We start from the raw sequence: 25862 nt of genomic DNA on the forward strand, positions 1-25862 counted from the left end.
TTCATCTGACTGCAGGAGAACCTTCTCTCACCATGTTTTCTGTCTGGATTGTTGGACATAGTTATATTCACTGGGCTCAAAGGTACGTTGAAAGCAGGAATTTACCTAACCTCAATTTACAAGATGTGGAAATTAAGTGGTTTGGCCACAGAGGATTAAAATGTCACCAATTGATACCATTGGTGAAAACCTTTATGCATTTGCCAAAACCTGACCTGTTAATTGTGCACTGTGGAGGTAATGACTTGGGCACTTTGACTGGTGTAGGTCTGGAAATGCTTTTAAAGGACACCTTTGAGCAATTAATGGCACTTTTTCCTCAGACTGCCTTGGTATATTCAAATATATGCCAAAGACAGAAATGGAGGTGGTCAAACCAATTTTGTCCACAAATTGAGAAGTCGAGGAAGCATGTAAACAAATCTGTTTCAGCTTACATGAGAGACCATGGAATGGGCTCCCTGTACAACAATAACTTGCGTTACTACATGCAAGATATCTACAGAGGAGATGGAGTTCACTTCTCAGATGAGGGCAACAGAATTTTCACTCTGAATTTAAGAATGTGCATTGGTACCTACTTATAAGTACCTAAATGTACCATAAACCCAAAAGCTCTTCTCAGAGCTACCCTACATCTGATCACTCACAATTATTATTTAACTCTAACATTTTTCACTAATTTTCAACAAAGTACGCTACCGGGGCCGCTACCCGGTACGCGAACCGGGAGCTAACCTCGCGAAATTTTTTTTAAAAATGTTTTTTTTCTCGCACATATAAGCCTCCTCAGCCACCCTCAGAAAACCTAGGGGGTCAAGATAACTCTACCGTGCCCCCTTCTACCCATTCTGAACATTATTTGCCCTCCATCTTGTATCTTAATTCGACCGAAACACAAAATGGTGGACTCCCGGAACGCTTAAGGTTCGCGAACCGGGGCGCTCAACGGTTCGCGTACCGGGTCGCTCCCTGGGAAGCGCACCATCAAAAAAGGTGGGAAAGTAGTTCACAGAAAAGCCACTGGAGACAATTTCACCAAATATAGATTAGCTCATACTACATACCAATCCCTACCATTTTCACAAATTTGATTGGAATTCCAATTAGCCATTTAGCCTGTAGACCTCTCTAAATACCCTGAGGTAAATTACTTCACAAAACACATCTGAAGTGTTGGAATTGACAACCAATGAAAATGTTACTTTCATTTTCTACTTTTTTTACCTGACATTTGATTGGTTATGTACCTGAATATATATAAAGGAAGAGAGAGAAACACAGCCATTTTTGACTACTACTTCCTGAACTACATTGCAAGATCATTTTCACCCACAACTTAAACTTGATTTTAGAAGGTGAGATATTATTTTATAAATTTGAAAACATTTTCAGATAGTTATATACTATCCCTCTGTAAGAGTTAGACATTGAGAAAGGCTTCTTTATTATAATTATGGATTGATTTAGGTTTCTGTGGTATAATTATGAATTTACTTAGGCTTCTTCACAGGCACTTTTTAATAGTACTACTTCACGCCTGAAACCATACAGTGCCCATAGATTACTTCTCTGTTATAAACTCACAAGTACCTGTCTGAACTTAAACCCAACAGTGCCCTATCTCTACTGATATATTTATTTTTTATGCAAATTACAGCAAGAAAATGGAAGGTGAGCAGAATGTTTCCTTTGAAATTGTTCTGGAGAACAACACAGAAAAAGATATTGAGGACAATGATGACTCTGATTTCATGGATGAATCACGGGACCATGAATTAGTTCAATGTGTAGAATCTGTGGATCATTTACTTCATTATGATGACGGTCAAATGTGGGAACTTATGTTCACTCAACAAGAGGACATATCGGACAGTCAAATGCTAGACGTACTAATAAATTTTGAAAAACAATCCGAAAAATAAAATTGTATGTAATATTAAAAAATTGTTTGAGTCTTTAATCATTTTTATATGTAATTAATAAACTAGTTAAATGTTAGAAATGTTATTAAATTTTCAACCACAATCACAATAATAAATAATTGCTTAAAAAAGTTAAAAAAATAAAAAATAATCAACAAAACCAACAATCAATTAACATACTGCATTTGAAAAGTCTCTCATTCATTTTTCATTGCAGTACGCTGCCCAGAACGCTTCCCGGTTCGCGGACCGGGCGCTACCCACGAAAAAAAACAAAAAAAAATTGTTTTTTTTTGCCCCGCGGGGCCCTTTTAAAGCCTCCACATTAAACCTAGGGGGTCACGGAGGATCTACTATGCCCCCTTATGGTTATTTCCCCCTTTGTTTTGGCCTCCTCTTGTCTCTCAATCCTACCGAGAGACAAGATGGCGGCCGCTCCGGACTGTTTAGAATGTTGACAGACACCGGAAAGCCAATCAGCTTCGCTACGCGAAGTTCTGGTACGCTCCCCGGTCCGCGAACCGGGGAGCTGCCCGGTCCGCTGTTACAGATATATATCTTTTTTTAAACGGTAATTTCTCAAAATCCACTGGAGCACATATATTGAGACCTACAAAAGGCACATCGGGCTACCAGTCCCTACAATTTTGCCAAGTTTCGTGCAAATCCATTCAGCCGTTCGTGCTAAAAATGAGGCTAACCGCCCTATGGAAAAATCAATGTTAAAAACACGTTTTGGGACCCCCCTTTTTTCTCGGCCCCCCCTGGACGAACCCCCCCCCAAATTTTCAGGGGCTGCTCAGAAACAAAATGTTCCATTTTCCAGAAAATTTCAGCCAATTCTGTCCACAAACGCCAAAGTTATTAGACATAGAATTTTCAAAAATCCCATAGGGAAAAAATCCTAACTATATATACCATCCACTGCTGATCATGTCACATATTACATCATTCATGACATGGTCAGTGACATCACTGATGACATCACTGATGACATCTCAAATGACATCACTGATGACATCACTGATGACATCTCAAATGACATCACTGATGACATCACTGATGACATCTCAAATGACATCACTGATGACAACATCCAGTGACTGTATTTTTCTGTAAAGTTAAAATATGTCTTACATATTTAAGAATGAGTGGATGTATAAATGTCTGGATGAAGGATTTAGTAGGTGCATGACTGACTGTACGAGTGAGTGATTAAATGTGTCTCACTGAGTGCATGGGTTAGTGACTAAACTGTCTTAATTTGTGCATCATTATGTCTGTTGTTCTGTAAACTGCAGCATGTGTTAATCATTAGCAATATGATTAACTATATAGGTTATTGATTGGTTGCCCAAGTATTTGTATGGGAGACTGAGTGTGTGTGTGGGTGGCTGGGAGGTGTATGACTCTGTGCATAGATGTGTGAGCAGTTGATTCACTAGATGTATGGGTTCAAAAGTGCATGTGGAAACAGCTGTATGGGCGGTTGACTGTGTGCATGAGTGTATTGCTGAGTGAATGGATATCTCAGTGCTACATGTCAAAGTAAGTACATATGTAAAACACAGTACATGTGAGAGTTGACATATATAAATAACTGTGCATAAGAGCCAGTGAATGTGTGAGTGGCTGTATGGATCATTGTGAACTTGTATCAGGGATTGTATAAGAGAGTAAATATGTGTTAGTATATGTTTGAATAAGTAAGGTGTGTATAACTGTATAGTTGAGAAAATGGAGGTGTGATTGATTCTTTGCATGACTGACTAGGTGTGTGTGTAACTCTATGGATGAGTGACAGTCTGTGAGTGTCTGTTTACACTTACTGTATCTAAGGTTATATTAGAGTCTGAAGAGCTTCATCGTATTATCACATGAATGATGTCATCAGTGATGTGATCAGTAATGTCAAATGAGATGTCATCAGTGATGTCATCAGTGATGTCATTTGAGATGTCATCAGTGATGTCATTTGAGATGTCATCAGTGATGTCATCAGTGATGTCACTGACCATGTCATGAATGATGTAATATGTGACATGATCAGCAGTGGATTGCGGGTGCGCGATATATAGTTAGTACAACTAACTATATATGGAATTTCAATGGTTTTGTGTGAGTAAAATAAGGTTTTTTAAATGCTAATTCCTAACTATATATGGTCTATAACCTATGGTTTTTTCAGTGAATTTTCAAGGTTTTGTAAATGCTAATTCCTAACTATATATGGTCTATAACCTATGGTTTTTTCAATGAATATATATATATATATATATATATATAATTTCTATGGCAAAATGAAACCCCTCATTTTGTTCCTTTTCAAATTAAATGTATTAAGTGTTACCACTTTATTCCAATCAAGATGACTTCAGGTGTGCCATACTTTTGTCATAAGTAAGACTGTTAGCGTTCTAGTTGTTCTTTAGAACACTCTGGAACATTCTGTCATTGGGCTATAGTTGGGCTACATCTGGCTGATATTTGGGCTACATTTGGGCTCTTTTGTCTCTGGTGGCCATCTTGGGAGACTGCATATCAGAATTTTTTTAATGAAATATAAGAGGATTTGAGAAGTCACTCAAAATGTGCCCTAATTTTTCTTTCTTCAGCACTAATCATAATTTCTATGGCAAAATGAACCCCCTCATTTTGTTCGTTTGCAAATTAAATGTTTTAAGTGTTAACACTTTATTCCAATCAAGATGACTTCAGGTGTGCCATACTTTTGTCATAAGTAAGACTGTTAGCACTCTAGTTGTTCTTTAGAACACTCTGCGACATTCTGTCATTGGGCTATAATTGGGCTACATCTGGCTGATATTTGGGCTACATTTTTTTTTTTGTCTCTGGTGGCCATCTTTGGGCTACATTGGGCTACATTGGGCTACATTTGGGTTCTAACATATATATAGCCCAATGTAGCCCAATATATATTTTTTCAAAGTTAATTTTCGTAAAAACCACTGGAGCATATATCTTGAGACATAGCAAAGGCACATTGGGGTACCAGTCTCTACAATTTTGCCAAGTTTGGTGAAAATCCATTCAGCAGTTCGAGCTAAAAGTGCGACAGACCGCCCTATGGAAATTAACAAGGGGAAAACACGTTTTGGGACCCCCCTTTTATCTCGGCCCCCGCTTTATGAATCCCCCCAAACTTTCAGGGAAGGACCGGAGCGCCGCGAGGCAAAGTTGCTGAAAAATTCAGGCAGATTCCTCAACCGGCGCCAAAGTTATTCCCAATAGAATGTTGCGATTTCCCTATGGAAATCAATCCTAACTATATATACCTACTGGCGACCGCCAGTAGGTAATATATATATATATATATATATATTCACTGAAAAAACCATAGGTTATAGACCATATATAGTTAGGAATTAGCATTTACAAAACCTTGAAAATTCACTGAAAAAACCATAGGTTATAGACCATATATAGTTAGGAATTAGCATTTAAAAAACCTTATTTTACTCACACAAAACCATTGAAATTCCATATATAGTTAGTTGTACTAACTATATATCGCGCACCCGCAATCCACTGCTGATCATGTCACATATTACATCATTCATGACATGGTCAGTGACATCACTGATGACATCACTGATGCCATCTCAAATGACATCACTGATGACATCACTGATGACATCTCAAACCTATGGTTTTTTCAGTGAATTTTCAAGGTTTTGTAAAAATAGTTATGCCTGTTTTTTGTTGTTTCCCCTCCATCAAAAACAAAAAAAAAACATAAAACTGTTCAAAAAATACAAAAAAAACTAAAAATGTTCAGAAAAAAAAAATATATAAAACAACAAAAACATAAAAAAAACAGTTCTTTTCAGAACTACCTCCCCTTTCAAAAAAAATTGCTAGAATGTTTAGCACTCTGGCAAGCTCTATTTCTTTTGGTTCGCTTCCCCGTTCGCTTCCCGGTTCGCGAACCGGGAGCCAACCAAAAAAAAAAAAAGAAGAGTTAGTATAAGGGAAGTAAACAGAGAGTAATGTTAAAAGAAAGACAGCTATAGGGATTAAACCAGAGATACTGTTTAATAGATCTATTTACCGAAGAAAAGATGGAAGAGGGTATAATTGTGAAAAACAAAATAAAAAAGGAAGTGAAAGAAAAAAAAGAGAGTAGAACAATAACAAAGAAGAGTTTCTTGGAGAATGTGAGTGAATGTTCAAAATAAGATTAAAACATGTGGAATAATAGAGAGAAAAAACAGAAAACAGAAAAGAAAAAATAACAGAAAAAGATTAATTGAAACAGCAAAGAAATGTAAATAACATAGAGCCATATCATCAACATAGCCAATAAAAGTTTTGCAGCTTTTATCGGCAGAAATGTGTCGCTAAAGCTGCTTTTGCGGCAGAAAACTGCCGCTAAAACCACTTTTGCAGCAGTTTTCTGCCAATAAAAACAGCAATAATTTTATTGGCTGTGTTCATAATATGCTCCTCAGTGTGCTTCAACTACACAGAGAAAGCATTATGAACAAATAGTGAAAGAGTGATCAGTCAAAGACACTAAGAGTAATAGATTCGGAGTGAGTGAACAAGAGTGAGGAACTATGAGAAGAGAGGGACTGAGAAAAAGAGTGGAAGGAGTTGAGTAAGTAGGTAATAGAGAAAGGAATGAGGAAAGTAGCAAAGGCAGGAAACTGAGGGTTAAAGAAATGAAGCTGTGGAACTAATAGTAGGTGAATGTGATAGAAATGTAACAAAAAGAGTACAAAACATTTACCTTACAATTGTCGTTAACTTACTCACTTTTTATTTTTATACTTTCAATCTGTGAAAGAGAGAACAAACATTTGAAAAATATTAAAACATGTATTTAAAAATTAGAAAAGACAAGGGAAAAGATTGAAGGACAAACAGTTTTTCAACAACTTTGACACTTACAGAAGCTTCTGCTTCTCCAGGCCCCCTACACAGTCCTAAAGATATACATTTTAAACTAACAGTATCTTGATGCAGATGAAGTGAGGCCTATCTTAAAACATGGTGCATCTTTTGCACTGCTGTTGTCTCACAAAAGTGTCGCAAGACACTAACATTTTAAATGATTGTTTCAGGATGCCAATAACATGTGTCCTATCCAGAGGTTTGTTTGAGGTGAGGCCTACTCAGGGTTCCAAATGAAATTTCAAGTTGTTGAAGAGAACAGAGGACATAATACATGTGAAGGCCTACCAATGAAGTAAGTCATGTCCACTTCACTCTTGAACAAAGGCCAGACCTCTTCTGTGTCCGTGGACAGACCTAAATTTCATCTGCACAATGTCATTCGTAAACTTAGGAAACACTGGTGATGTAATTGAAAAATGTGGAGTTTCTTTTCCTCATTTCACAATCACATCACCTGTGTTGCCTTTGCTTAGGTATCTCATAGTGCAGATGTAGTCCAGCATATGAAACAGTACCCAGAAGTGCAGCACTGTATGCAACAACTTTGACACTTACAGAAGCCTGGTTAGGTATCTTATAGTGCAGATGGAGTCTAGCATATCAAAGAGTACATAGAAGTTGAGCAGTATATACAACAATTTTGACATTTACAGAAGACTTAGCTTCTTATCTTGTTGGAGATGAAGTCAGGCCTGTCTTGCAACATGGTGCATCTTTTGCATCACTGCTGCATCGGTTTCATGTGGCACAGGTTTTTTACAGCATGACACATCTGCCTAGATGCATCAATTTGTAATTTTGTCACCTCATAGCAAATCTTTTGCACCGCCGCTGCATCACAAAAGTGACGCACAGTGGTGCAAAAGAGGCATACACCTATCATAAATCTGTCCCTAACAGTTGAAATGATTGATTCAGGATGACGATAAGGTGTGGCCTCTCCAGAGGTTTGTTTAAGGTGAGGCCTACTCAGGATTGCATATCAAATTTATGCTTGTTGAAGAATACAGAGGAGATAATACATGTGAAGGCCTACCAATGAAGTAAGTCATATCCACTTCACTCTTGAACAAGGGCCAGACCTCTTCTGTGTCCATGGACAGACCTAAACTTCATCTGCACAATGTCATTCGTAAACTTAGGAAACACAGGTGATGTAATTGAAAAATGTGGAGTTTCTTTTCCTCATTTCACAATCACATCATCTGTGTTGCCTTTGCTTAGGTATCTCATAGTGCAGATGTAGTCCAGCATATGAAACAGTACCCAGAAGTGCAGCACTGTATGCAACAACTTTGACACTTACAGAAGCCTCACCTTCTCCATGCCTCCTACACAGTTCTACATGTACATCATAAATGCAAACAGTACAGAATTAATTATACATGTTAAATGGTTTATTTTTGCTGTTCTCAGAATGTATCAAATTTCACTAAAAACAGTGACTTGAAGGTATTCATCATATAACAGCGGGGAAAAAAAAACACAATCAAAATGATTGTGTTTAAAAAACCCATACAACATAACAAATCAGAATTCAGAACTCCTTAAAGTTAACTTACTTTCCATGATGTCGAATGATGTCCTATGACCAGCTTACACTCTGTTGTGCTGTTATTACTTTCAGCCCGCCACTTTCTGAAAGAAAACCTCCATCGTTTTGAAAAATATGTTACATACAATAAATGACTTCTCGCTCTCTACCACACGTTTCCACAAGGCCAAATCATGTCAGAGCCATTTATAACTCTTGGAATTCTTGTAAGCCAATCCCGTCATGTTGTATTTCCACAACTTTCAGAATTAAAATGTTGAAGATCATTTTCACAATCCTGGATTACTAATATCTTACCCTTCTTGCTCACTCATGTTCTACATTTCCTATGACACTGATACTGCTTACTATGAAGCAGACTTACACTACCTCTATGACTACTACAATTATTTAATTCTCTACATCACTTTTAATCACAAAGCAATATAAAACAGTAGACAGCATTGCAGACTTACATTCCCTCTGCTCCATGTTTTGATTGGCTGCTTGAATTAGCTTATAAAAAGAAATAGTTTTTCTGAACTCATTCAAAGTGCACTTATTTTTCCATGACGTCCAGTGTTATGGTAAGAAGTTATGTCTCTGTACTACACTTATCCTCAAGGCCAAATCGTGTAGGAGCCATTAGAACTTCTTGAAATTCCTCAGAGCACATCCCGAGATTCTTTCCCTAAAATTTTGGTTTTAAAAACCCCAGGTAAGAATTTTTAAGGTCATACGGCAATTTTTTTTTAAAAATTAAAACAGAATCGTTGCAGAATGACCAGCCATTTCTAGACTTTAAATAAGCTGTGTAATGTCCTGATGTTATTGAAGGACCGTCATGATATATAATTGCTACAGTTACAAAAGTCCTTCCTGATATTGACAACTGTGAAGCCACAACATTTTTAATTAAAGTTGTCAATTTTGTTCCATCAGACCTACATCGTTGGAACATTAAAATGACATACTGGCCATATGTTCGTATAAATAAGGTTGACATCATTTCAGATTTACATTGGCTACATTCCATGTTGTGATCAGCTGCTTTTACTAGCTTATTAAAGGAGACTGATTTACTGTCTGGCAAAGTTAAATATATAAATCTTTCTGAGTCTACACTAGTAGTACTTGATACCCTACAGTTCTCGCAGTCATGCTGCCATTGATAAGAAAGCCCAAACAGATGATCTACATCTACACCTTCAGCATGCAATACATCAAGCATATACAATAAAAACTCCTGACAATCTTGCTGAATATTTTGAGAGAATTGTGTTTGGCCTGAACATCTGTCTAACAGATTTCGAATTTCAGACACACTTTCTATTTTTGTTCTATCAGTGCTACATTTCTCTAACACAGAATTTAACAAACTGCATAATCTTTGATCAGAAATGACCACAATCTCTTCTTTCACATTTTCTAGAGAAAACAAAACATTAACCACTACATTAGCATAGCAGTTGCACCAGAAGTGTTTTCAAATTGAAAACCAACAACATCTTCAACAGAATCCTTTTTGTTTCTGCTTATAATTTCAGGTTCATCGACTTTTCGTCTTTTTGCTACAACCTCCCCAGTATTGGTCACATTTCTTCGTTTCCGGCCTACCACACGTTTCTCAAACAAAGGATATTGAGGCAAATGTGGCGCATACTCTCTTCTCAACCTATTGTATTCCTTAACACAATCTAGATCCGCACAAATGTTTGTGACATCACACTCAATCAAGTACAATCCCGATAAAGTTCTAACTCTTGACAGTGCCACATATGCCATACCCTCCTTGAACACAGAACTGCCAATATTCACCAATGCACTGTCTACACTTAAACCTTGCGATTTATGGATTGTCACCGCATATGCCAAGCAAACAGGAAACTGCTTACGGCGAACATATAAGTCTTTTACAAGCAAAAATCTAGCAGAACAACGACCAATTAGCTGTACTTCCTCAATGCCATCAAATTTAATTTTTAAAAATTCAATTCCATCTCTATTTCTGTATTTCACAAAATCAACAACATTACCCATTGATCCATTTACCAGACCTCTTTCAACATGTAAATTCCTTCTTAAAATTATACGGCAGTTCAAGCACACATTCAGACTCTTTTCAAAACCTGCAGTTTTAGATATAGTCTTCTCTAATGAATCCAATTTTGATTTCAAATTCTCAGACAAAATAATTGTTGATCCCATATGCTCTACTCTGTCAATAGCTTCCAGTTTCACAATCTCTTGCTTTTCTAAATGCAACATTTTGTTGTTGAAGATGGCACATTCTGCAAGAGTTGGCATCAAACATATTCCAGATTTCTTCTCAGTAATTTTCTGAAAAATATTCTCAGGCACAACATCTTGTTCTGGATATAAATTTGACAGTAATCGTGCATGTAAAGCTTCTTTCCCATGCTCGGTCACTTTTCCAATTCTAACATCTTGTAGAATATTCTTGTAAACTTCATCCTTCGCCTGACGCATATTTTCATGCAGTTCAGCATAATTGAAGTTTAACCATATATTGACATTGCCAATGCTCCCTAGGCACTTCCTGGTATCTTCATGCATGAGCATTTTGAACACAGGTTGCCCTTTCATTGGTGTCAGCTGCAGAAGATCTCCGAAAACAATGATGTGTTTGCCACCAAATAACACATCATACTCTGTTTTGAGAACTTCTTGCATTCTCAAATGCACAAAGGCAAGCATGACATTGGAAACCATGCTTACTTCGTCAATGATAAGAACTTTCATTTTCCTCAAGATTCTTGAAACTTCACAACAAGCATCTCCAGATAGCTTGTGATATTGTAATTTGTTGTCATGCTCCACTGGCAGCATCAGTAAACGATGTAAAGTAATCCCTTTAATGTTATGTGCTGCCAGTCCAGTTGGAGCGGTGACAACACAAGACAGCGATGACTCAGTCCTTTCCTGCAAATAACATGAAATTGCTTTAATCAGGAAACTTTTTCCAGTTCCCGCTTCTCCACTCACGTAGAGTCGGACAGGCTTCAACGACGTACATGAGCACTCTTTCTTCTCATGACTTAATCCATGATCAATTTGCATGGTAACTTCATCATATATTTTCCTCTGCTCAACGTTGAGTTGTCTTCCAACTCTTCTAAGTTAACCGCATCCTCCTGAGCATGTGCCATGGCTCTTTCCACTTCATTCATAGCAGTGGCAGCTTCATTTTCGATAACAGGTCCTCCTAGTGGATCCTGACTCAATGAAGCAGAACTCTGACTGTCCTGAGAACTGTCTCTGGCAATCTCGGCTGCAATCGTTGCTTCCTGCTCGATTTCCACATTCAACATTTCTACATATTTGGGAAAAGCAGGACATTCTATGGTCTCCTTGGCAGCAGTGAAAGAGTCTTCGTAACAGAGGAAATCTCCAAGCAGTTCCTCTTCTGCACGCCAAGGCTTGAAAAGTTGTAAAAGTGCTAAATAGAAAAACTCCTTTTTTTCAGGAGATTCGCCACTCAATTTTCGATGGTTTACCAAGTGGCATTTTCTTTGCTTGACCAGACATCCCTCACTTCCAATTACAGCATACACTCCTTTCTCAGTATCTTCTTTGATATTCCTCTTGAATATGAAATTTTGAAGAACCTCATACAGACAAACATTCTCGAGGTGACTGCTTCGATTTGGATAATATGTATCCAACATGTTGGTCTTCAAAATGTCGGTACTGTTTGGCTCCTTTCCCGCCAAATACTCAATTTCCCGCACAGGTTTCAGAACTCGATTACGCGTTGCAGCAAGACCAAGACTCGCCCAAACGATACTCCTGGATTTGGCATAGAGACTTGCTGAAGACAACCGGTCAGAACATTCGTAAGCTCCGATTTCTCGATGCGACATCTTCAGACTGAAACTGTACAACTTCTTGCTGAGGCTCTTTTCATGGGAAATGTCCTCCCACATATCCTTCAATTCTGTCTTCTCTTTTTTGGTGATGTAAGATGTCACATACCGAGCCACAGCCATACAGTTATCAGCCACAAACTGTATATCCATGTTAGCATTCCACATGGACAAAATCACCGGGTTGTAGTCGTTGATGTACTTGGACTCTTCGTTCCTCTTCAAATTGTATGTGTTTTTAGGTGATTTCTTCATCACATTATGTCGCAGCGAAGACATCAAACTGTTTACTCTTCCTTTAGAAATCACCGGTCGTGGAAAGCCGAAACAACATTTGGTGTAGAACTTGTCCTTGTTTCGGAATTTACGCCGACAGTACTTTCCACAACGATGGCTTTGGAAACGTAGAACTTTTTCTCTTAGGCTTTTCTTCTCCTTTGCGTTTGGAACAGCACACGTAGAATACTGTTGTATGAAACTCATCACTGAGTCTTCTGGATCTGTTCCAAATTTAGGTGCATTCTTGATCCACAACAGCATATGTATGTGAGGAGCACCTCTTGCTTGGTACTCCTTTCTCCAGAAGAAATCCAACACCTCTCCAAGAGGTGGATTCTTCTTATTCATGATGAAAGACATCATAGCTTCAAATCTATGATTGAAGTACCGGCATACATTGACTGGATCCAAAGAGCACAGTTCTCCGGGTGTCTTGAATTCGATGTTTTCGGTATTTCCATTTGCCTCTCGTAGAAATTCAAGTAAGTCTTCCCAGCCATACTCAGCATAGCTCAGAGTGAGGAACCATGTGGGAGTTCCTAAGTTCCTCAGCATACATTTTAAATCACCATGACAACGGTACCAGTACTCATTAGTACCACGCTGACACGCCATGAGATTAATCAGGTCAGAATCTAAAATACTGTCTTGGACATTGACTTTATCCATAAAGTCACTTGCCGAGATGTTTTGCATGTGTATACCACTTTTCAAGATGTGGTTCACTGCATATGACAGTCCAGACAGATCGCTTTCAAACAGGAGATGAAACAAATAGGGAATACATTGTCGAAACCTAGCATCTCCTGCATACAATCGCAAAGTCCGGTATTCAGAAGCAGGAATTTGATGAGGTCGCTCATCATATCTTCCTCCCTGACCTGTTGGAAAAAGCTGTGGGAAACACCGAGCTTCCAAACTTTCCTCCCAAACACTAATGGGACTCCCTTTGGCTTGTTTCATTTGAAACAACTCAATAGCATTCCCCATGACTTCCTTGGAATGCAAAGGATGAACACTATAATGTTCATATATTTCTTCACTAGTAGAGGGTTCTACTTTCTCAATTTGACCAGCACACAAATCGCTATCCTCTTCCTCACTTACTTCCTCTTCTGCAACATAAACATTCCTATAGTACTTATTATTTTTTTTCAAATACAATGTTGCCTTTTTGACTTTCCTAACATCCACTAAATCTTGCCATATTTTCTTATTCTTTGTCGGAACCCCAATAACTAAGATAACCAGAGGTTCCTCTTCCACTTTTTCTACTCCAATTGTGTTAATGTTTTTCTTCAAATCTAGAGGCAAATAAACAACTCTTCCCTTTAATCCTCTCTGTAAATCTGATGGAGGCAATTTCCCTGTCTTTGGCTCCATTCTTACAATAGGCTGAAAGGGATGGATACTTTGAATCAAAATAGATTCATAAGTATTTAAATCCTTCAATTCAGAAGGAATCTCAACCAATTCCAGATTATTATGAACTGGTCTAGCAGGCATCTGGTTTTGATTTAATTTGCTACAACAATAAGTACACACACGTTGATCCGATCCCAAATCAAAACAATTTTCTACCATCAAATATGTTGTGAAATCCTTCCATTCACTATTATTTTCCCTTTCACTTTTTGCATATAAATCCACTAACTTAGTCTGATTCTTATAATAAGTGCGTCGACAACACACACAAGTGAAATTAGGCCTCTCACTTGATTTCACCTGAAACGTCGCAATTTCCCTCTGAAAATTATCTGTACTGGAAACCTGTACACTATCTTCCACATTACCCTCTTCTTCTTGGTCAATTTCAACATTCTCCTCTTTACTTCCAAAGTAACCAAACTCAATTTCTGCACAAATATTCTTCACATCTACTTCTGAACCATGCAAAAGAGCAGCGCATAATTGTTTAAGCATAATTGCTGGACTCTTAGCATAATACAACATTCTAACTAATTTCCTCACTTTATTATGATGCACTGCTAGCATCCTGAAATGATGAAAAACACTCTGGCATACTCTCCTGGAAAGACAAGCCAGTGAATGACCATGCAAACCTGTCACTTCTCTCACTCTGCAAGGATCTAATTCTTGCAACAACTTCATTTTCTGCTTCAAACTTTTCTTATTAAATGTCCGTACAAAATCACAAAGCAAATTGATGGAATCCTGTCGCACACTGCAAATACTACTACACTTCCAGGTGTACACAGGACCCTTAGGACGTCTTCCTAAAACCTCATTACCTAACACCTCTTCTGTCTCTGTTGTCACAAGTTTTTCTTTTTCAACTGGACAACCATCTTTCACTTCATAAGCTCGACCACTGGTGTCAACTGCATGCACCAAATCATTATCCTGGAAATAACTCTCCTCATTAAAAATGCCTCACAACTTGAACTATGCATCCATTCTCCGGAAAAAACTTCACAAAAATTACAACGATTAACTATTCTCTTCCATCTACTATTTCTTTTGAAATCATAAATTGCCTTGTTTAGCTTCCTAATTCTATTGATTATCAAAATAAATAACTTACGTTTAATTTCAAATGCCTGATCAATAACTTTCTCAACTTTTTTTTTCTCTTATAAAAAAACACTTTCTGTTGACCTTTCTTAATATTTTTTAACAAATTGCCAATTATCCTGTTGCGGAACATTCGTTTACGAATGTCCCTAAACTGTTGTTTCCTTCTACTATCATGCACAGAGTTATCTCTTGCTCTAGCAGTAACATTTTTGATTGGCCTTTCCTTTCCGTTTAAAATGCTTCTCTTTTTCTGGACTGAAACATTTTCTGTAGTAATATTTTTTTTAGTACAAATATTTCTTATAAATGTTTTTGTGCTCTTACCCGGTGCTTTCTTGGTGACTTGACAAGTTTTTTTCTTAGAGGACTGCTGCATTATATCATTTACCTGCTGTCTTTGACGTTTTGCAGCCTTTCTAAGTCTTTCTTTAGTTGGCATGCTGAAATCTTGAAATGATCTGCAGTTGAATCTGTGGTAAAATATAATAAAAAATGTTATTAACCACTATTACCAAACAGTAAATCAATAACAGTCATCAAAAACTTAACACACTACTTGACATTTTTAGTGCTTGGCAAATTTAGAATACAGAAATAGCAGAAAAGAAATGGAATTCATATTCATTTTACCTGTGCTGTTTTATATGTGAATCTGATCTAATTTTATGAGCATATTTTAATATTTTATTGAAGACACTACACATAACCTGTTTTTGAAGGTGTCTTTATTTTTAAATGAAATGGTTTACATTTTTACTTTTCATTTATTATAAATTTTTAAAAATAAATGTTTATAGTTCCATAGGCTCAAGCACGTCAGCTTCCCACCCTATGTCATACAATTCTGACAAATCTGCATCCTCATCATGTTCTTCTTCATCCTCAGGATTTAAATCATCCAAGGGATCTACTTCCACTGATGTTTCAATTACGAGTTCAATTATGAGGTCGAGATCAACTGATTGTTGATTGTCGCTCATGTTGATGTTGTCGTTATCTTTAAAGAAAGAGAACAACAATGAGATGTTGCAGAGTAAGGCACAAATCTCAGAGACTATAATAGTAAAATTGTTTAACAAGAGTAACATTGTGCAGCTATTATTTAGCCATGACCAGCGATGCTGAGGAGGTAAGGCCTATGTCCAAGTTTTCAGTGAACAGGACTCATCTCTTCTTAACCTTGGATAAGCCTCACCAACTCTGTGTCCCCTGCTCATACTTAAATGTAAAGTGGCAGATTTATGTTAACTGACGCATTCCCAGGGATGCACCAGTTAATGTGCACCGCTGCTCTGCCACCCATGGTGTGCTGCATTTACAATGTGGAGCACCATTGAGTGAAAACAGCACAGATGCGTCACGCATCTGTGCTGCAAAAGCAGCACATTGCAGGAATCACGTCGTAAGCGCAACATGTCTACTGCAATGCACACGAGCAAGCCACACATTGCATGGTGCATCACTCCTTATGCCTGTTTCAAACAGGCGTAATGATTTGATTCAGCAATGCTATAAAGCTGAGTCAGTGAAATCTTCTAAATTTCACTGTGTTAGTTTTACAGGGCTTTCTTGCAAATTAATGCATACCTTGCAACAAAACACCTATATGAAAACTGACGCAGGTTTCATGTGGCACAGGACTTTACAGCATGACACATCTGCCTAGATGCATCAATTTTTAAATATGTCGCCATATAGCAAATCTTTTGCACCGCCGCTGCGTCACAAAAGTGACGCACAGCGGCACAAAAGAGGCACACAGCTATCATAAATCTGTCCCTAACATGTTAAATGATTGATTCAGGATGACGATAAGGTGTGGCCTATCCAGAGGTTTGTTTAAGGTGAGGCCTACTCAGGGTTGCAGATTAAATGGAGATGGGGCACCCCTGAGCCTTGCTGGAGCTGCATGGCAGTTGCGATGCAGCTCCAGCAATGCGCCACCTTTACGGCACAGATGCGTCACGCATCTGTGCTGTTTTTGCCCCATGGTGCGCCGCATTGTAAATGCAGCGCACCATGGGTGGCGGAACAGCGGCGCAGGATGACTGGCACATCCCTGGGGATGCACCAGTCATCATAAATCTATCCCTAAGCTTCTTATCTTGTTGGAGATGAAGTGAGGCCTGTCTTGCAACATGGTGCATCTTTTGCATCACTGCTGCATCGGTTTTATGTGGCACGGTTTTTTTACAGCATGACACATCTGCCTAGATGCATCAATTTGTAATTTTGTCGCCACATAGCAAATCTTTTGCACCGCCACTGCGTCACAAAAGTGACGCACAGTGGCGCAAAAGAGGCATACACCTATCATAAATCTGTCCCTAGCATTTTAAATGTGGAGCACCATTGAGTGAAAACGGCACAGATGCGTCACGCATCTGTGCCGCAAAAGCAGCACATTTCAGGAATCACGTCGTAAGCGCAACATGTCTACTGCAATGCACAGGAGCAAGCCACACATTGCATGGTGCATCACTCCTTATGCCTGTTTCAAACAGGCGTAATGATTTGATTCAGCAATGCTATAAAGCTGAGTCAGTGAAATCTTCTAAATTTCACTGTGTTAGTTTTACAGGGCTTTCTTGCAAATTAATGCATACCTTGCAACAAAACACCTATATGAAAACTGACGCAGGTTTCATGTGGCACAGGACTTTACAGCATGACACATCTGCCTAGATGCATCAATTTTTAAATATGTCGCCACATAGCAAATCTTTTGCACCGCCGCTGCGTCACAAAAGTGACGCACAGCGGCACAAAAGAGGCACACGGCTATCATAAATCTGTCCCTAACATGTTAAATGATTGATTCAGGATGACGATAAGGTGTGGCCTATCCAGAGGTTTGTTTAAGGTGAGGCCTACTCAGGGTTGCAGATTAAATGGAGATGGGGCACCCCTAAGCCTTGCTGGAGCTGCATGGCACTTGCGATGCAGCTCCAGCAATGCGCCACCTTTACGACACAGATGCGTCACGCATCTGTGCTGTTTTTGCCCCATTGTGCGCCGCATTGTAAATGCAGCGCACCATGGGTGGCGGAACAGCGGCGCAGGATGACTGGCACATCCCTGGGGATGCACCAGTCATCATAAATCTATCCCTAAGCTGCTTATCTTGTTGGAGATGAAGTAAGGCCTGTCTTGCAACATGGTCCATCTTTTGCATCACTGCTGCATCGGTTTCATGTGGCACGGTTTTTTTACAGCATGACACATCTGCCTAGATGCATCAATTTGTAATTTTGTCACCACATAGCAAATCTTTTGCACCGCCACTGCATCACAAAAGTGACGCACAGTGGCGCAAAAGAGGCATACACCTATCATAAATCTGTCCCTAGCATTTTAAATGATTGATTCAGGATGACGATAAGGTGTGGCCTATCCAGAGGTTTCTTTAAGGTGAGGCCTACCTACATTAATGGGGAAATGAATTAAAATGTCCTTAAGACACATGAAAGCGTTTTTTTAAAGCCTTTGCAGCATTTTTGGGTCACTTTTAACATGGCTATGAAAACTCAAACTATCAAAATGTAAATTTGCCAAGCACATGTGGGAGCATATTTACAAGGAATTTGCACCACGGGGAAAGGTCTTACATTAAAATGGGAAAAATAACATCAGAGACACTCCAATGCCTTATAAAGAAGCAGACACCATTATGTCCTAGTCATAAATGTTAAAAGCATTCCTTTTCCTCAAAAACGATTTTCAAGTCTTAATTTGAAAACACTGCACATGGGGAAATGACTTAAAATGTCCTTAAGTCACATGAAAGCGTTTTTTGATTGCCTTTGCAGCATTTTTGGGTCACTTTTAACATGGCTATGTAACTCAAACATTCAAAATCTAAATTTGCCAAACACAGGTGGGAGCATATTTACAAGGAATTTGCACCACGGGGAAAGGTCTTACATTAAAATGGGAAAAATAACATCAGAAACACTCCAATGCCTTATAAAGAAGCAGACACCATTATGTCCTTCCCATAAATGTTAAAAGCATTCCTTTACCTCAAAAACGATTTTCAAGTCATAATTTGAAAACACTGCACATGGGGAAATGACTTAAAATGTCCTTAAGACACATGGAAGCGTTTTTTGATTGCCTTTGCAGCATTTTAGGGTCACTTTTAACATGGCTATGTAACTCAAACATTCAAAATCTAAATTTGCCAAGCACAGGTGGGAGCATATTTACAAGGAATTTGCACCACGGGGAAAGGTCTTACATTAAAATGGGAAAAATAACATCAGAGACACTCCAATGCCTTATAAAGAAGCAGACACCATTATGTCCTTCCCATAAATGTTAAAAGCATTCCTTTACCTCAAAAACGATTTTCAAGTCATAATTTGAAAACACTGCACATGGGGAAATGACTTAAAATGTCCTTAAGACACATGGAAGCGTTTTTTGATTGCCTTTGCAGCATTTTTGGGTCACTTTTAACATGGCTATGTAACTCAAACATTCAAAATCTAAATTTGCCAAACACAGGTGGGAGCATATTTACAAGGAATTTGCACCACGGGGAAAGGTCTTACATTAAAATGGGAAAAATAACATCAGAGACACTCCAATGCCTTATAAAGAAGCAGACACCATTATGTCCTTCCCATAAATGTTAAAAGCATTCCTTTACCTCAAAAACGATTTTCAAGTCATAATTTGAAAACACTGCACATGGGGAAATGACTTAAAATGTCCTTAAGACACATGAAAGCGTTTTTTGATTGCCTTTGCAGCATTTTTGGGTCACTTTTAACATGGCTATGTAACTCAAACATTCAAAATCTAAATTTGCCAAACACAGGTGGGAGCATATTTACAAGGAATTTGCACCACGGGGAAAGGTCTTACATTAAAATGGGAAAAATAACATCAGAGACACTCCAATGCCTTATAAAGAAGCAGACACCATTATGTCCTTCCCATAAATGTTAAAAGCATTCCTTTACCTCAAAAACGATTTTCAAGTCATAATTTGAAAACACTGCACATGGGGAAATGACTTAAAATGTCCTTAAGACACATGGAAGCGTTTTTTGATTGCCTTTGTAGCATTTTAGGGTCACTTTTAACATGGCTATGTAACTCAAACATTCAAAATCTAAATTTGCCAAGCACAGGTGGGAGCATATTTACAAGGAATTTGCACCACGGGGAAAGGTCTTATATTAAAATGGGAAAAATAACATCAGAGACACTCCAATGCCTTATAAAGAAGCAGACACCATTATGTCCTTCTCATAAATGTTAAAAGCATTCCTTTTCCTCAAAAACGATTTTCAAGTCATAATTTGAAAACACTGCACAGCTCCTATGCACAAAAACACCCTGTCAGTACTAATACTTCACATTTTCTCCAATTACAATTTCTCAAAGAAACAAAATCTATTTGTAAAACACTTGAGGCAAAGCAACATTTTAAAAACACAACTTTCTTCATAATTTTCTCCTTAAAGCACACTATTCTCTATCTAAATTAAATGAATCTTTTCTCACCTTAGCAAATACTTTATGAGTTTCAAAACAGTCTCAGAAACACACCACTTTGTCTTTAGCAGAGCAAAAGGTATGCACTCCAGAGTCTGCAGCTATCAAAAGCACAGAAATGCTGTAATTCTTCACACATATCTCTCATGTCACCCAATCAAAACTCTTCCCTCACTTTTTTCAAATCAAAACCCTTCCCCCCTCTGCCCTCTCTGCCATTTTTGACTGGCAACCACCTCTTGGAAGACCTCTGGTGTTTGCAAATTCACACAACAATGTTTCAATTGAACTCTGAACTCTCAGTGCCCCTGCATATCCAGTGCAATCTTTCATTTAATGATTTTTTCTTGACCATTCAAAATACATCTTTCAAAGAACTCATCCATGCACCCTAACTTCCTGTTTTCAGCAATCAAAATCCACCAATCACTGTTACTGCTTCATTAACACAGAAACTCCACAGTTTTTTTCATTTTAAACTCTTATTTTTTCAACTGCCATTTCATTGCCACACTTCATCTGACTGCAGCAGAACCTTCTCTCACCATGTTTTCTGTCTGGATTGTTGGACATAGTTACATCTACTGGGCTCAGAGGTATGCTGATAACAGAAATTTACCTAACCTCAATTTACAAGATGTGGAAATTAAGTGGTTTGGCCACAGAGGATTAAAATGTCACCAATTGATACCATTGGTGAAAACCTTTATGCATTTGCCAAAACCTGACCTGTTAATTGTGCACTGTGGAGGTAATGACTTGGGCACTTTGACTGGGGTAGGTCTGGAAATGCTTTTAAAGGACACCTTTGAGCAATTAATGGCACTTTTTCCTCAGACTGCCTTGGTATATTCAAATATATGCCAAAGACAGAAATGGAGGTGGTCGAACCAATTTTGTCCACAAATTGAGAAGTCGAGGAAGCATGTAAACAAATCTGTTTCAGCTTACATGAGAGACCATGGAATGGGCTCCGTGTACAACAATAACTTGCGTTACTACATGCAAGATATCTACAGAGGAGATGGAGTTCACTTCTCAGATGAGGGCAACAGAATTTTCATTCTGAATTTAAGACTGTGCATTGGTACCTACTTATAAGTACCTAAATGTACCATAAACCCAAAAGCTCTTCTCAGAGCTACCCTACATCTGATCACTCACAATTATTATTTTACTCTAACTTTTTTCACTAATTTTCAACAAAGTACGCTCCCCGGGGCGCTACCCGGTACGCGGACCGGAAGCTAACCTCGCGAAATTTTTTTAAAAAATTGTTTTTTTCCGCACATATGGGCCTCCTCAGCCACCCTCAGAAAACCTAGGGGGTCAAGATAAGTCTACCGTGCCCCCTTCTACCCATTCTGAACATTAGTTGCCCTCCATCTTGTATCTTAATTCGACCGAAACACAAAATGGTGGACTCCCGTAACGCTTCAGGTTCGCGTACCGGGGCGCTCGCCAGTTCGCGTACCGGGGCGCTCCCCGGGAAGCGCTCCATCAAAAAAGGTGGGAAAGTAATTTACAGAAAAACGACTGGAGACACTTTCACCAAATATAGATTAGCTCATACTACATACCAATCCCTATCATTTTCACAAATTTGATTGAAATTCCATTTAGCCATTTAGCCTGTAGACCTCTCTAAATACCTGAGGTAAATTACTTCACAAAACACATCTGAAGTGTTGGAATTGACAACCAATGAAAATGTTACTTTCATTTTCTACTTTTTTTACCTGACATTTGATTGGTTATATACCTGAATATATATAAAGGAAGAGAAGGAAACACAGCCATTTTGACTACTACTTCCTGGTGTACATTTCAATTGGATTTTCACTAATCACTTCAACTTCTTTGTAAAGGTAAGTTGTTATTTTAAAAACTGAAGTATATTGTGCACTATCAGTTAATATGGTAAACTTTTTCTGATAGTTATATACTATCCCTCTGTAGTAGTTATAGATTTAGATAGACTTCTCTGTTATAGTTATGGATAGAGTTAGGTTTCTCTTGCATAATTATGAATTTACTTACGTTAAATCACATACACTTTTTTATATTCCTACTTCCACTCTGATACTATACACTGCCCAAAGATAAATTCACTGATAAAAACTGCCTATCTAAAATTAATCCCAACAGTGCCCTATCTCTACTAATATATATTTTTTTTATCCAAATTTCAGGCAACATGGAAGGCGAACAGAAAGTTTCATTTCAAATTGTCCTGCAAGAGAGCAGCCAAGAATTAATTGATCCAAATTATATAGAATTTATGGATGAAACTTGGGACCAAGAACTACTGCAATGTGTGCAAGCAGTAGATGACCTCCTTCAAAATGAGGACATTTTACACACTCAGAGATTACAAGCTATGTTCAATGAAAATGACGACATTTCAGACAATGAAATGTTAGAAATGTTATTACATTTTGAAACACAATCACAATAATAAATAATTGCTTAAAAAATAAAGAAATTAAAAAATAATCATCAAAACCAACAATCAATTAACATACAGTATTTGAAAAGTCTATCATTCTTTTTTCCTTATAGTACGCTCCCCAGAACGCTTTCTGCGGGGCCCTTTTAAAGCCTCCACATCAAACCTAGGGGGTCAGGGAGGATCTACTATGCCCCCTTATGGTCATTTCCCCCTTTGTTTTGGTCTCCTCTTGTCTCTCGATCCTACCGAGAGACAAGATGGCGGCCGCTCCGGACTGTTTAGAATGTTGACAGACACCGGAGAGCCAATCAGCTTCGCTACGCGAAGTTCCATTACGCGTCAAGTACGCGAACCGGAGCGCTGCCTGGAGCGCGCCTACAGATATATATCTTTTTTTGAACCTTAATATCTCAAAATCCACTGGAGCACATATATTGAGACCTAGCAAAGGCACATCGGGCTAACAGTCCCTACAATTTTGCCAAGTTTCGTGCAAATCCATTCAGCCGTTCGGCCTAAAAGTGAGGCCAACCGCCCTATGGAAATTAACATGGGAAAAACACGTTTTGGGACCCCCCTTTTTTCTCGGCCCCCCTTGACGAACCCCCCCAAATTTCCAGGGGCTGCTCAGAAACAAAATGTTCAATTTTCCTGAAAATTTCAGCCAATTCCGTCCACAAACGCCAAAGTTATTAGACATAGAATTTTCAAAAATCCCATAGGAAAAAAATCCTAACTATGTATACCTACTGGCGACCGCCAGTAGGTAATATATATAGATATATATATATATATATATATATATATATATATATATATATATATATATATATATATCTGTATATATCTATATATTACCTACTGGCGGTCGCCAGTAGGTATATATAGTTAGTATTTTTTCTCTATGGGTTTTTTGAAAATTCTATGTCTAATAACTTTGCCGTTTGTGGACGGAATTGGCTGAAATTTTCAGGAAAATGGCACATTTTGTTTCTGAGCAGCCTTTGAAAATTTGGGGGGGGTTCGTCAAGGGGGGGCCGAGAAAAAAGGGGGGTCCCAAAACGCGTTTTTCCCATGTTAATTTCCATAGGGCGGTTGGCCTCACTTTTAGCCCGAACGGCTGAATGGATTTGCACGAAACTTGGCAAAATTGTAGGGACTGGTAGCCCGATGTGCCTTTTGTAGGTCTCAATATATGTGCTCCAGTGGATTTTGAGAAATTAACGTTTAAAAAAAGATATATATCTGTAAGCGCGGACCAGGCAGCGGTCTGGTTCGCGGACTTTTCGCGCAACGGAGCTTTGTGAAGCGAAGCTGATTGGTTCTCCGGCGTCTGTCAACATTCCAAACAGTCCGTAGCGGCCGCCATCTTGTCTCTCGGTAGGATCGAGAGACAAGAGGAGGTCAAAACAAAGGGGGAAATAACTATAAGGGGGCATAGTAGATCCTCGCTGACCCCCTAGGTTTGATGTGGAGGTTTTAAAAGGGCCCCGCGGGGCAAAAAAAAATAATAATAATAATAATCGAACGGCTGAATGGATTTGCACGAAACTTGGCAAAATTGTAGGGACTGGTAGCCCGATGTGCCTTTGCTAGGTCTCAATATATGTGCTTCAGTGGATTTTGAGAAATTAACGTTCAAAAAAAGATATATATCTGTAACAGCGCACCGCTTCGCGTACTTTTCGCGTTACGGAGCTTTGCGAAGCGAAGCTGATTGGCTCTCCGGTGTCTGTAAACATTCCAAACAGTACGTAGCGGCCGCCATCTTGTCTCTCGGTAGGATCGAGAGACAAGAGGAGGCCAAAGCGAAGGGGCAAATGACCATAAGGGGGCATAGTAGATCCTCGCTGACCCCCTAGGTTTGATGTGGAGGTTTTAAAAGGGCCCCGCGGGGCAAAAAAAAAAAATAATAATAATAATCGAACGGCTGAATGGATTTGCACGAAACTTGGTAAAATATTAGGGACTGGTAGCCCGATGTGCCTTTGCTATGTCTCAATATATGTGCTTCAGTGCATTTTGAGAAATTAACGTTCAAAAACAAGATATATATCTGTAACAGCGCTCCGCTTCGCGGAGATAAAATTATATCTGTATTACCTAGGTGTTGCTAACACCAGTTAGCGACGGCTAGTAGGAGATAGCGACCATCTTGGGTCCCACTTTGCATGTGAGTGATATTTATCACTAATGACATGCAAAGTGGGCATGCCAAGATGTTAGCGACTGGAAACAGTCGCTAACATCGCTATCTCCTATTATCAACTTTTGGAAATATTCGAGATAAGCGCGAATATCTCCAAAAAGTAACAGCTGCCCTGAGCAGTTCTTAGCCATGTTATCCAATGGGAGGTGGATAACATGGCTAAGAGCATTAGCTCGGTAATGCATGAATATCGCGGAGTTTTCAGCGATATTAATGCATTGCGCTCGTTTTTTATCGTATTTGCGATAAACCTTGATAATAGCAAGGTTTATCTGCGATAATTTCTGACGGTAAAAAAATCTTTGCAATGCATCGTTAGGGATAAATATCGCTTAACTTTGGTAATATGCCCCAACGTCTGTTAACGTTCGATTCGAAGGAAATCAGGAATTGTTGAAAAACATTGTGTGCGCCATCTTGTCTTTTTTCAAATGCCACACTTTTGTCGTGCACGGCAGCCATTTTAGATGCCTTGACCAGACCCACTCTGTGCACGCTGTCGATCCTTAGCATGGCTCCCCACCCTCGCAAGCATCTCACCCAGGCAGTGGTCACCCCCGCTCTCTGTCTTATGCATGGGTATTAAACCTCCCCCCATCTGCGCTGCTCT

The sequence above is a fragment of the Lissotriton helveticus genome, chromosome 6 (assembly GCF_964261635.1).
Source record: "Lissotriton helveticus chromosome 6, aLisHel1.1, whole genome shotgun sequence".
Classification (NCBI taxonomy): domain Eukaryota; kingdom Metazoa; phylum Chordata; class Amphibia; order Caudata; family Salamandridae; genus Lissotriton; species Lissotriton helveticus.